Here is a 14,651-nt window from a genome sequence, read left to right on the forward strand (position 1 = left end):
AATAAATGTATGTTGCACTGAAGGTTTTTATTTTGGCTCTTTTATATGAAGATTTTTTTTCTTCACATAAATGGCAGTGAATGACAAAGTCACAAGTAACCAAGTAGCAGGCACCTTGTCTTCTCTTTTATTATGAAAGGTGCACTGGGCCTGGATAAAAAGACAACAGCATTTCATTAGCTACTAAATACCAGCAGATTAATTACAATGACAATGACAGATGGCTCATTACCGGATCATTAAGAGTGTTCTGGGGTAAAAAAAAAAAAAAAGGAAAGGAAACGAACTGCTTCAGCACAAAGGTAATAATATGATTACAGTCAGACTAGTTTCTTGTGCATCAGAATGGTTATGCAAATTTTCATTTTACTCATAAATGATTTGTATGTAGTGAATTATATTTTCAGGGCTGCAATAAATAACTATGGTCGGCAGACACTTTATTAGTGAATCATATGAGGGGGGAAAACCACAGTTAAAAAGACAGGCTTAAATGTTGCTATAATTTAATGAAAATTCAATCATAATATTGATACACTGGAAAAAAAATAATTCAAAGATTGTGTTCTCAAAGTTGAACAGTTCGGGGGGGAAAAAAATTAATTTCTGTAACAATGCAAAGAAATCTACAGTGAAAGGTAAAGCCAAAGAAAAAAGATACACAACAGTGAAAATCAAACAACATTAGATAAAAAAAAACAAGCAAGAACAATAGAAACTCATTTGAGTAATGAAAGACAGTCCTAGTGACATTAAACACTGAACAAAGAATCTGTGAAACAGGACAACTTGTATACACACAGCGAAAATGGGACACATCTGGCAGTAATAACAAATAACATACAGGGGTAAGACAACCTGGCAGAACAATGGAGGATCTCTGGTTGCCAAAACACCCGTCCAAATCCTACTGCCCAAAAAATAATTGTGCTGTAGCGCAAGACATTAACACGTGGCCAAAATTATATATATATTTTTTTCTGCCAATAATATACTAATATATTTTATACCAAAATGACTCTGAACTGTGTTTTATTTTATTTTATTGGGATTAGGGCAATGAGCCAGTTTAACAAACTCCAGTCAGACTAAGACGTGTGAACATTTCTAAAAGTTTGATCAAGTTTTTGGATAGTAAGTATAATTATAAGGATATTTAATTCAATGTAATCAGAAATCTCTATTAAAAAAATGTCTGCAGGGCTTCTTTGCTGTCACACGAACATCATCATCATCATCAAACCCAAGCCCTTAAATAGATCTGTATAGATGGATAAATTTTTTTTTATTTACTTAATAAATAAGCATTAATAACCAGAATTTAATCAACGGAAGTAAGGAGTGAATAATAGACAGATAGAGACACAGAATGCATGGATATAGATTCTCAGAGTTTTAATTAACTTAGATTTTTGTGGTGGGGTGAAATATATAGTGTGTGCGTGTGTGTGTGTATGTGGGCATGTTGTTATATTTTAGTGGCTACCAAATGACCCCCAAAGGATAGGAATAATTGGCTGCATTGATACTTATGTCAGTGAAAGGTCCTTATGGGAATAGTAAAAGGTGTGCGTGTGTGGGTGTGTGTGTGTGCAGCTCGGTATGCAGATAGTGTCAGATGTTAAGAACCAGACCTTACAAAAGTACAGTTTAATTACTAGGAATAGCAATAATTAACTTTAATTATGTCAATAGCAGGTCCTTATAATCTTACTCACATTTTGTGTGTTTTAATGATGTATATGATCGACAGACTACAGAAATGAAGTAATATGTTCTATGTCAACGCTGTTGTCACCAGCAAATATTTCATTAAGTTGCAATTTATTTTGATTCATCATCATCAATTACAGGAGTTACACACCAGCTGACATGATTTTCCATTCATCTGAGATTCTCACCTCAATATTCCCCCCGAACAGCAATTTCAGACATCTTAACATATCTGCTTTGTATCTCCGCTCTTTAACTAAGACACAGCTTGGGTACATGTCCAGTAAATTGTTTAATCAATCATATCTTGACACATTGAAGGCAGATTAAAACTTGGAGTAAACACGGTGTTAATCAAATGGTTCCTGCCCATTTCTTTTTGCAGGTTGTGTAAATGATGTACAAATGATACATTATTGATTGTTGTGACCAAAATGGACCAAAAAGGTTTTGTCCATATGGACAATGATTCTTATCAGCCACTGCGTATTACATGATCAAGAGACTTGCGCCACATAACTGTTTGCACGTGATTCAGATGCGAGTTTAATGCTTGTACAGACAACAATCTGGTTATACTCATTACATCCCTCAATATCACTCACTCACTGATTCATTCAGATATTCATTCAAACAAAGGTAAACCCACCGAAATAGACACTGAAGACAACAGTGGAAAAACCTGTACACACACAGCGGAAAATGGACACATGTGGCAGTAATCACAAATAACATACAGGGTTAGACAAGCTGGCAGAACAATTGAGGGTCTCTAGTTGCCAAAACACAAGTCCAAATCCTACTGCCCACCAAATAACTTGTGCTGCAGCACAAGACATAAACACTTGGCAGGATTTTTTTTTTGTTGACAATAATATACTTTTATTATTTAAGATTATAATTTTTTACCAAAATTACTTGGAACTGTGGGGTTTTTTTTGTTGTTGTTTGAGATTAAGGCAATCAGCCAGTTTAACAAACTCCAGTCTGACTAAGACGTGTGAACATTTCTCAAAGTTTTATCAAGTTTTTGGATAGTAAGTATAATTATAAGGACACTTAATTCAATTTAATCAAAAATCTCTATTGAAAATGTCTGCAGTGCTCTTGTGCTGTTACACCGTCATCATCACTATTATCATCATCATTAAAAAAGAGCCCCTCACACAAATCTGTACAGGTGGACATTTTCCTCAAATATTGACTTAAAAAAATCAAAATTAATAACCAGAATTTATACAACAGACGCTGAGATTTTCATTGAGAGTGATTAGGATGGACAGGATTAGAAATTAGTTTATTAGGGGGCAGCACATGTAAAGGTTTTGGAGACAGGGTGAGGGAGGCAAGATTAAGATGGTTTGGACATGCAGAGGAGGGACATGGGGTATATCGGTAGGAGAATGCTGAGGATGGAGCCAACAGGAAGGAGGAAAAGAGGAAGACCAAGAAGGAGATTTATGGATGTGGTGACGGAAGACATGCAGGTAGTTAGTTTGAAAGAGGCAAATGTACAGTAGAGGACAGGGGGGTATGAGACAGGTGATCCGCTGTTGCGACCCCTAATGGGAAAAGACGAAAATAAGAAGAAGAACCAGAATTTATCCAACAGAACTGATATAAGACCCGTAGCTTGTATTGTGGTGCTTTCTCTTCTACATAGGTCCATATGGGTTTCTTCTAGGTTTTATTAAATCAAGATTTATTAATGCAGGAGATAACACCAAGGGTGAGATATCGTACCATCTGGTGAGGAAGTGACAGAAAAATCCTGAAGTCATTCATGACTTCATGGTGAGCAGCTGAGGATCTTGCATCAGGGTGACTCAATATCGTGCCTTTATCCTTGTAAATAACTTGGCATTTGATCTTCACATCCTGGTCATGGCAGACATCATAGCCACTAGTCCACTGAACAGAACTTTAGGTAGTAGTGAATACATTTCTCTACCTAAAACTACCTAAAACTACCTAAAAACGTTGACATTTTCACTTGAAATTGCACTCTGATTTTAAAAATCTATTCTGTGTCTAAATGCCAGTTTTATTGAGCCATCTAATTGTTAGTAAGGGAACACTTCTACAATCAAAGGATTGATGTTCTTTAAGACAGGGCAGCTCAATCAGGAGAACTTCTCATCTTTGATTCATTTAGACCAACATTATGATTGAGCTTTTGTTTGTCAGAATATACATTTAGCTGAAATGCAGCATGTCCAATTATAGCAGGCCCAAAATAAATTTGTATTGCTTTAGCACTGCTTCGAGATTCTGTCTTCTTTTGTGAACATTGTTGTTCTAAATGGTATATTGGGCTGTTGTAAGAAATTCACTGTAATGACATTGTGATACTGTTCTTTGTTAGATGGCAAAGTAGAGAAGTAATCATTTGCAGCCTATTTAAGCTTCAGAATTACACATATTTTCAAGGTTATGATATAATATAAAGGTTTGAATACATTACAAAGATATAGCAGGTAGCATTGCTGCCTCATAGCCGAATGGTGCTTGGTATTGTTCTGGCCGTGTGAAGTTTTGCATATTCTTCTTGAAGATGCATGGGTTTTTTCCTATTTCTCCAGTTTACTCCCACCTCTGCTGGTAGGTGGACCAACTATGCTAAATTTCTCCTGAGTGTGAAGGTGTTGCCCTGAAATGGACTGCCATCCAATCCGGGTGTGTATTTCTCTCACAGCCTTTGTTCCAGTATCCACTTAGACCCTGACCAGGTTAAAGCATTTACTAAAGATAAATGAAAGAATGAATAAAGGAATAAAAATCATAATGGAAATTAAAAGCTTATAAAAAAGCATCTGATTTATTCTACCAGTAGGGTTATGTATTATATGCATCACTGTTGGACCTTTCCACTAGATGCCATTTCATGTTGCTCATCCTATCGCTCTCATTCCAAAGCAATAATATCACAAGTAATTCTTCATGATGAGGTCATCTCTGAAACTCCCATTAGTTACACTTGCCTGAATCCCTGTCACTATCAGATAAGAGTGAATGCTGGTCCCCTCTTAAATGCAGAAACACAATTTGGTGGATATCTAGACACAGTGCCAGAGTCCATGAAGGAGAAGTTTGTCATGACCAGAACGAGAAGCTGGTTGCCTTGCCAGCAGTCACATTTCATTTCATTCTCTTGCTTCTGCACCAGCAGCACAGCTTTGATTTAGGGCTGCTCTGAGGGGTGAATAATAGACAGATAGAGACTCAGAATGCATGGATATAGATTCTCAAGAGTTTTAATCAACTTAGATTTTTGTGAAATGGGGTGAAATGTTTGGTGTGTGTATATGTGGGCTTGTTGTTATATTTTGGTGGCTACCAAATGACCCCCAAGGGATAGAAATAATTGGCCGCATTGATACTTATGTCAGTGGAAAGTCCTTGTGGCAGTGGCAGGCGGTCAGGGCAGTAAAGCCTTCTCTGCTGGCCTTAACACTGTCAGAAGCACTGACCTACATTTACAACCTAAATTCTAATATTTGTTCCATGAAATGTTATTAATTTATTCCCAACTGTTTACTTTCTTCATTTCATAGTGTTTCTCTTGGCTGCACTGCTTCCAGTATGTGGATGTTAGATTTTTTTTGTCCAATCAGATTTCAGCCTCTATGTGCTGCCATGTCAATCTAATCTGCCCAGGACCTTCTAAATTAATCCTGCTGGCTCTTTGACCATAAAGAATATTAGCAACAGGTCTGTTTCTCTAACCAATCAGATTTCATATTCGTCTTACAGGGCCCAGAATATGTGTCTGGGTATACTTATTATTATGTTCAGATGTTCATGCAAGAACCAGACTGTACAAAAGTGGTGTTTAATTCCTAGGTAAAGCATTAATTAAATACAATGATTGTTATGTCAATGGGGAGGTGGGCGCTCAATGTTTAAGGCATTAGACTTTGAATCGGAAGGTCACACGTTTAAATCCCACCACCACCAAGCTGACACTGCTGGGCCCTTGAGCAAGGCCCTTAACGCTCCCATGCTCAGCTGGAGGTCACACTGGATAAGGGCGTCTGCCAAATTCCGTAAATGTCAATAGCAGGTCCTCATAATCTTACTCACATTTTGTGTGTTTTAATGATATGTATGATCGACAGACTACAGAAATAAAGTAATATGTTCTATGTCAACACTGTTGTCAACAGCAAATATTTCATTAAGTTGCAATTTATTTTGATTCATCATCATCAATTACAGGAGTTACACACCAGCTGACATGATTTTCCATTCATCTGAGATTCTCACCTCAATATTCCCCCCGAACAGCAATTTCAGACTTCTTAACATATCTGCTTTGTATCTCCGCTCTTCAACTAAGACACAGCTTGGGTTCATGTCCAGTAAATTGTTTAATCAATCATATCTTGACACATTTAAGGCAGATTAAAACTTGGTCCCTGCCCATTTCTCTTTTTAGGCTGTCTAGATGATGTACAAATGATACATTATTGATTGTTGTGACCAAAATTGACCAAACTGGTTTTGTTCATACTGACAATGATTCTTATCAGCCACTGCGCATTACATGATCAAGAGACTTGCGCCACATAACTGTTTGCACGTGATTTAGATGCGAGTTTAATGCTTGTACAGACAACAATCTGGGTATACTTATTATATTCCTCAATATAACTCACTCACTGATTCATTCAGATATTTATTCACTTACCCGGTTTTACACACTCTCACTTACTTTTACATTTACTGCATTTGGCAGACACCCTTATCCAGAGTGACTTACAATGATCTTATTTATACATCTGAGCAGGTGAGGATTAATGGCCTTGCACAAGGACCAGCAGTGACACCTTGGTGCTGGTATTTGAACTCTCCTCCTTCCAATCAGAAGTTTAATGCCTTATCATTTAATTTACTTACTTCCTTATTCTCTTGCTAATTCGCCTATTTTTACCCTCTTTCACTTCCATTTACTCACTGACTGCTTTGCATCCACACTCACTATTGGGCACATTCACCTACATATCCATTCAATTACTGTTGCTAACTTATTTGCTCACTCACTTACTCACTCATGCATTTATTCACTTACTCTCACTCATTGACTTTGACTCACTTGCTTTGTCACACACTCTCTGACTCATTCACTTACTTACCCATTCAATGACTCGCTAACCCGTTTATTTACTTAATCATTCACTCACACTTATTTTTGTTCACTCACTGATTGCTGGCTTAGTCATTTACTTTTACTATTATGTATATGCTTAATGAGCACTGAAGTCACATCTTGAGCAGCCCTTGGTGTTCAACTTTGCTCTTCTGTTGTCATTATTTGATGTCCTTGTTGTTTCTTTACTCCCTGTTTGTTGTCTGATCTTTATATTTCATGTGATTTCACATATAATAAACCAAATCCACCTTTTCTACCGATGACACACACAATCCACTGGTTTTGTGCCATTGTTATTAGCATATATGACTTTTTAGTAAAAGTCTGTTCATGCTGGAAGTCAACCGACCAAAATCTTTGAAGTCCGAAATCTTTTTCGTCACCCAACAGCTCATTTGGAGATTGCTTGGGCAATTAGTCCTCCATTACTCCCCCTCAAACTGCTTAGCAAGTGATGGCTAATACAGCTGAATTTCAGCCGCCTTCTAAAAATGTGGTCAGTGGAGGTCAAATTGGGTATAAAAAAAGAAGCTTGAATCGTAGCATCAAAATCGCTAGTCCAGTTTAGTTTCCATTTGTGTTATTTCGTAAAATATCAGTTCATTTTCAGTGCAGTGAGAATTTGTTTTAAAGTTCTCAATCCACCTTCAGCAAGGAAGGTTATATCTATTTTTAATGTCTGTAATTTAGTCAGATGAAAAACATGAATTATACAAAAATGTATAAAAAGCCCAGAGAACAGGATAAAATACAGATCTTGAGAACATATGACAATTGTGTATTTTAAGATGCTAAGTCATAATATTTTGACCAAGAAATTGCTTTAATGCATCTTTCATCTTCATATTTCTAGATGTAACAACTTACTGAACCGACATAAACACTCACTAAATTCAATTTAGTTCAATTCAGTTTGATGAACTTCATTGAAATGGACTTTACAGCAGTTACAACATTGTCAGAGCACAGAAATACCGAATATAGAGCAAACCATTACCCATATCAAATAATCTTTTAGATTTTTCGCAAAAAGGTCAGTGAGAGTGTGTATCAATGTGTTCACTTAACAAATTTAGAAGGGTTGCTCTATTGCTCATTCACTTACTCTTAACCACTGTCTGACTCTCAATTAGTCATTCGCTTACACTTTCTCTTATTCGCTCACTCACTCACTCACTCACTCACTCACTCACTCACTCACTCACTCATTTACTCACTCACTCACTCACTCACTCACTCACTCACTCATTTACTCACTCACTCACTCACTCACTCATTTACTCACTCTCATTCACTTATTTACTTATTCTCACTCATTCGTGTTAACTTACTTCCATTCACGTACTCACTTTCACACTAAATGGAACCTTTGCTATGTTTCTACACGGACGGTTAATGGGGTGATACTGGAGAAACTGTACCTCTTCTAATTCTATTTAGTTTATTTAAAAGTAGACATTTCTATTAATATATTTATGTCTGTAAGGCAAATATTTACCGCGATTCAGGTTGTTTTATTTATGTATCTGTGAAGAGAGATGACAGAGATGGCAGAGAGGGCCCTCTGTCTGTTTTCTTTATTTTAAAATAGCACAGCGTTTTGTTGTTATTATGAGTCTATACAAATAAAAGTAGACTCTTTACAGATTCAAGTGATGTATTTGCTCTTATTTGTATGATCAAAAACAGCATTATGAGGAAAAAATTTCACGAATTCCACCGGCGTGTTTGTCGACCTCAGAGGCTTAAATGTGCACATCATGGCTGATTTTGGTGCTGATTTGAGACTTGGCGCATCAGTAAAACAAATATTTACTAATTAAAATTTTTTTGAATGGAGATTTATTTTTGTATATCTAAATAAAGAAAGGACATCACGAATAAACGTGTGTCACTCTGAAGGTTTTAATTTGGCCTCTTTTATATGTATTTATTTATTTTTTTAAATGAATGAAGTTCAAATTAATTTGCATTAACTACTTAAGTACAGTAACAAAGTATTTGTACTTTGTTACTTCCCACCTCTGATGATTATCAGTGTTACAGTTACTCATTACTTAATTCAAAAAGTAACTTAGTTACTTTGTTGATTACTTACACCAAAAAGTAATGCATTACTGTTAAAAGTAACTTTTTAGTTACTTTTTTAAAGAACGTTCTTTAATGTTCCCATTAATGCCCTTTTATGTGTTATGGTCTATACAAACACAAAACTGACTTAAACACAAAGTAATTTTTAAACACTATTTTATTAAGGTCAGACCAGCACAAACTGAATATATCACAAGGATTTCTGAAATAAATAACAAAACAAGCTGAATAATATATTCACAATCAAAAACTAAAGTGGCTTCTGCTGTTGTGTTGAGCTCTTAAAAATGTTTCTTTCACAGCTGAAGTATGAAAACTATCAACAATGTAGAACAGAACACCAGGTTAGCTTCTAGCTTCTAGCATGGGGTTCCTGGAGGAGCTTCAACAGATTGGAGTTGCTGTTTATCGCTGCAGATACGAGCTTCGAACCAGAAAGACACAGCTTACATTTGACTTAAAAGTTTTTGTCTTTATACTCAACTAAAGTAAAATAATGAGCATATTTCCACTTTGAGAAACTCGTCTTGCTCTTGCCTCGACTCGCCATTAGTGCTGCACAGACCTGAATAAAGGGAGACATGCCCACGGTGAATCTTCTTCGTGTATACAGAGGGTAATCCGGTAATCCACCAATCCTACAATCCGACGCTGCTGTAAGCAGGTTAGACTGTAGTCTACACTTCAGACGAAATTCATTCATTTAAAAAAGTAACGGGTAACGCACCATATGGTAACGGTAACAGAGTTACTTTATTTTTAAAAGTAACGCGTTGCAGTATTAGTTACTGTCAAAAGTAACACGTTACCAGTAAGGGTTATGTTTTACCAGTAACGCTTTACTGCCCAACACTGATGATTATAATATAAGACGGGTAGTGCTGAAGACATGGATGTGCATGAATTAAAATGAGTATTGAGTGTGTGTTGAGTTCAGGTTGTACAGTTCAGTAACATACAGTTGAGTGAGTTTGAGTTTGGTACAGTTCTGTTCTGTGTGTTGAGGAGCCTGATGGCTTGAGGGAAAACTGGATGCTTCAGAATTTCTTTCCTGATGGTAGGAGAGTGAAGTGTGTGTGTGAGGGGGTTGTGAGGGTTGTGTCGTAGATGGTACAGTTTTCAAACCAGGCAATTATGCAGCTGCTCAGAACGCTCTCTGTAGTCCCTCTGTAGAACATGGTCAAGATGAGGGTTCTCAGCCTATTCAGGAAGTACGGACACTGCTGGGCTTCCTTGATGATAGAGCTGCTGTTGAGTGGCCAGGTGAAGGTAATTTGGTGCACAATTTCCTTGGAGGATATATCGATGATCAATGTGCTCTCCTAAAGTAAAAAAACATCTTTAGTTTTGTCAACATTCAGAGACAGATTGTTGGCTCTACATCAGGCTGTTAGCTGTTGCGCCTCCTCTCTGTATGCTGACTCGTCCTTCTTGCTGATGAGACCCACCACAATCGTGTCATATGCGAACTAAATGATGTGATTCGAGCTGTGTATTGCTTCACAGCCGTGAGTCAGCAGAGTGAACAGCAGGGGGCTGAGCACACAGCCCTGAGGGGGACCAGTGCTCAGTGTGGGGGTGCTGGAGATGCTGATCTTGACTGACTGAGGTCTGCCAGTCAGGAAGTCCAGGATCCAGTTGCAGAGGGAGGTGTTCAGGCCCAGTAGGCTTAGCTTCTCAGTCAGGTGCTGAGGAGTGCATTACACAGGATTTCATAGATCCTAGCTATTCACACAATTTCTCTTTCATAGAAAAAAAATCTGTTAAATGTGAAAGCCGGGATGAATTTACTATGAACTACAGTATTCCCGCAGAGCCAAAATAATAAATTAACACTACCATAATGGTAGCAAAATGACAAACGTGAAAGCCACACACATCATTTCCTTGCTGACTTTTACATAGATTATAGCTTATTTTTCCACTCGAGTTATGTTTATGCCATCACACTGTGTAAATATTTGTAATTTAAAAATACTATGTAATGTTTGCATATTATATTTACACATTTAGTGTCTAAAAGCCCAGACGAGTCACCCATATTAACACGCACCATTTACATTCAGTTTAAAATGTGTTGAAGGGTTATGTTTAATTACCATCAGTGCTTTAAAATGCAATCATCAGAGCCTTTTTTACTGTAACATTGACATTTTTCTGTTTTGTGTTATTTCAGTAATTATTTACTGTATACTACATCTCTGTTGGCACAAAATGATTTATAGATGGTACTTTGGATATTGTAGATGTTCCAATAAATATGCCAAATGAGGCAGTAGTGTATATACTGCCTAATATATAGACCGCTTTAAATATCTGTATAGGTTTAATAAGCATATTTGAATAATGTATAGAATGAAAAATATATTGTTATTTAATGGTAGTTTTGAGTCATGTATATTCCACATTGCTTTGCATCGATCACACATTTTTTTTTTGATTAATGTCACGATTTTGCAAAAAATAAATTAGACCCTAGATAGACAGAAGATAGAAAAAAGATTAAAAACAGTTATTAATGAAAGTAGATTCGCATTTCCACTTAACACATTTATAGATTGTGTTTATTTCAAGTTGCTAGTAATGCAGTTTACTTTTTTATGGTCAGAATGAGCGGATGGAGCTAATTTTCTTAGCATTATTTTCATCATCATAAATTCCCTCGAGCAAGGCAAAAATTTCTAGTACAAGCCATCAATTGAAAATGTACTCATTAAGTTGCTGGATTAAAGGAGATCACACATTAAAGTCAGCACACATTTTTCTTTCCCATTCTGTTCATAGATTTTATGAAGACAGCTGCTGCCTGTTCCCATTCTCCAGAGCTGCATTTAAAGAGTATCAGTTGTCCTTATCTGTAGCACTGATAGTTATTTTCTTGGGATTAATGCTGAGTGGGATCTCCTTAGTGGCACACATCAAAATAAGAAATATGTCTAGCAATTCTGATTTTGCTTTAGGTTAATGGTTAGTCTTTTTGGAGTTTTTAAAAATCTGGATCTTTTTTAACCATACATCGACTTTATGTGGAAGACTAAAGGATGCAATTTGGGGTCTAATTAATGAACATACATTTACGTTAAAACTAAATTGCAAGTTAATCTTATCGTCTGGTGAGATTTGTGATTGACAGCTCCTTGACCAGAAGTACAATATTTGAAAGCACAAGAAATATAATTTGTGGCAAAAGTATTGAACGTAACTTCATGTTCAAACCGCATGAAATTTTTTTCTTATTGGCTAGTGAGATTTTGATCCACAGCTATTTTGGATAGCAGTTAATGAGAAAATCACTGTGAAGCCCACCCCACATGAGAGGTTAGTGCTAGAGTGATGAAGGTAAACTTGGTGAAACTTGCAAGTGTAAGCTTATTTTTAAATGCGATTGGGAGAAAGAAACTTTAACCCTGATGTTTTTTTAAGATTTTACCATTTTACATTTTTTGCTACTGAGTAGTGATGTGTCGTTCGTGAACGATTGTGTCCTTAATGTGACTCAGAAGAACAAGTAGTCTTGAAGAGTGATTCGTTCATTTTCTACTAGACTTGCATGAGCAAAGCATCACAAAATCTCCTTGGGTTATGTACGGGAAACAGAATTGAGAAGTTTAGCTAAGTTTTTTTTTTTTTTTCACGTGACTCCCATATATGCTATGCAGTCAATTCACTGACTTAAATAGTTGAGTAGTTCATCATAAATTGTTCGTCAACTATACATTTTGTATAGTTATGAATTGGAATTGCACCTCTGAACAACTGTTCAATCAAACTTGAGACCCAGTTCCATTTTACGTGACAAATGTAGGAAATCCTGTTCTCCACAGGTGCAATACAACTGCCTGTAATTCTGTATTACAGAATGATTACTACTGCAACACCCTTAGTTAAAAGTCATGGATAGCAGATTCTGTATTACAGATGTTTATATGGCATTGCAGGCAACAGGAAAAAAAAATAGGTATGTTAAAGTCTGATGATGAAAAAACACACCTAACAGCTCTGTAAGGTTTAAAAAAAAAAGGGATGTGGCTATTTTGCCAGATCTTAATATACATGATTTCCTGATTTCGAAAAAGTAAGCAGAGGTTCATTGGTTTATTATTATTATAAATAATATAACTGTCGTGATAAATTTATATTGGTTTATATTGTCACCCAGAAAACAACATTCTTCATACAACTATAGTTAAATCACTTACCATAAAACATTTATGTTAGAGCATATTATATATTTATAGGTTTAACCAATTTATAATTGGTTATCAAATTGTTTTACCAAAATTTGCTTTCATAAAACCATGACATTATAAATCATTTTTGTTTTTGTAGTATAGCTTTGTAGCAGGATTAGGCTAAACCCTTCAAAAGCATTTCAGTATCTTTCATGCATTACGAGTAGTTAAATATCACTGCTTGTGTTGTGCGCTGCATGAAACCGTACAGGACATAATGTAACAATGTCCTGTCAAGATAATCAAATTAACTACTACATTAAATAAATAAAAGATATCAAGCTGTTTCAGTCTAGAGACCAGTCCATTAGCCTGCGTTGGCAATGTGGGAGAGGTGATGGAAGAAAGAACAAAATGTGCTACAGCTGACACTGATTAGTGAGTTGTGTGTCACTTCCAACTGTGATGTCTTGAGCTCTGCTTATTTATAGTCCCTCTCTGAAAGTCTCTGTGCTTTCATTTACTGATATTTACATCTAGATGTGTTTAACAACTTAGACCAGTGGTCCCCAACCTTTTTTACACCACGGACCGGTTTATTGTCAGACAATATTTTCACCGACCGGCCTTTAAGGTGTGGCGGATAAATACCCGGGGGACCACTGACTTAGACCATTGCACATTTTGTTTAAACCCACCTATTGAAACCTTTGAAGCATGTGACTGACCAGGGTGCATGTTGCAGAGGTAAGCCTTGTTAGAGTCATTGTTTAATTGATAATTTTGTATGTCTTTCCTTTGTTTAAGCCCTGGGTTTTACCTATGAAGTCTGATTCTGTTGTTAAATAAGGAAAACAAACATCAAGACAAGAAGAAAATATGACATTTTAAGCATGTGAGAGTAGGGGGAAAAAAACTAAAAACAAGTCAATGACCTCACTAACATCCTTTGCAGGGCACAGTTAAGGGTATCAGTAAAAAAGAAAGATAAGAGAGATAGAAAAAAAACTCTAACTGAAGTAAAAAGGCATAAGATGGGATCTTCTCATGATCCAAAACATACCGTAAACACAGTGGAAGTAGTGTCAAATTTAGGAATTACATTGGCTGCTTCTGGAACTAATTCACTATTGATGATGAAGCTTATTATGTTAGCAACAGAATAAATGTATAATGCTAACACAGAACAGAATGGTCTAATTTAGCCTGGTGGATTAAAAAATAAAATGAATGAAATAAAAAATAAATAAATAAAAATAAATATTTGGAAGCTTCAAATAATTTCTACATGCTTGTTTGTAGACATTAGTGCTTATTATGACAGAAATAAAGTTTTGTAGTGATATTTATATTTTAATAGTAAATTGTCTTTCAAACCAATGTCTCTTTATATTTCTATTTTTAATTTACAGTAATCAATGGAAGACAAACGGTTTGGAGAGAACATAGTTTCTAACTACCTTGATTCAATCATTGCTATTCAGTGACAACTAGCAATTGTAACAGCAATGCCATTGATGTTA

At 36.1% G+C, this 14,651-nt stretch overlaps 1 protein-coding gene across 5 annotated transcripts in view; it reads left to right on the top strand.

Moving 5' to 3' along the window:
• grik4 (glutamate receptor, ionotropic, kainate 4) overlaps positions 1-14,651 on the top strand; it is a 439,025-nt gene that overhangs the window by 60,679 nt on the left and 363,695 nt on the right. For 3 of the 5 annotated variants that reach the window (XM_046863061.1, XM_046863060.1, XM_046863057.1), the window contains exon 1: positions 13,595-13,875. The exons of the other annotated variants lie outside the window; for them this stretch is intronic. The gene's annotated coding sequence lies outside the window, so the exon portion shown is untranslated. Of the gene's footprint in view, positions 1-13,594; positions 13,876-14,651 lie in introns of those variants that run through there. 5 annotated transcript variants of the gene reach the window in all.

This window comes from Silurus meridionalis, chromosome 12, assembly GCF_014805685.1.
Source record: "Silurus meridionalis isolate SWU-2019-XX chromosome 12, ASM1480568v1, whole genome shotgun sequence".
Taxonomy (NCBI): Eukaryota; Metazoa; Chordata; class Actinopteri; order Siluriformes; family Siluridae; genus Silurus; species Silurus meridionalis.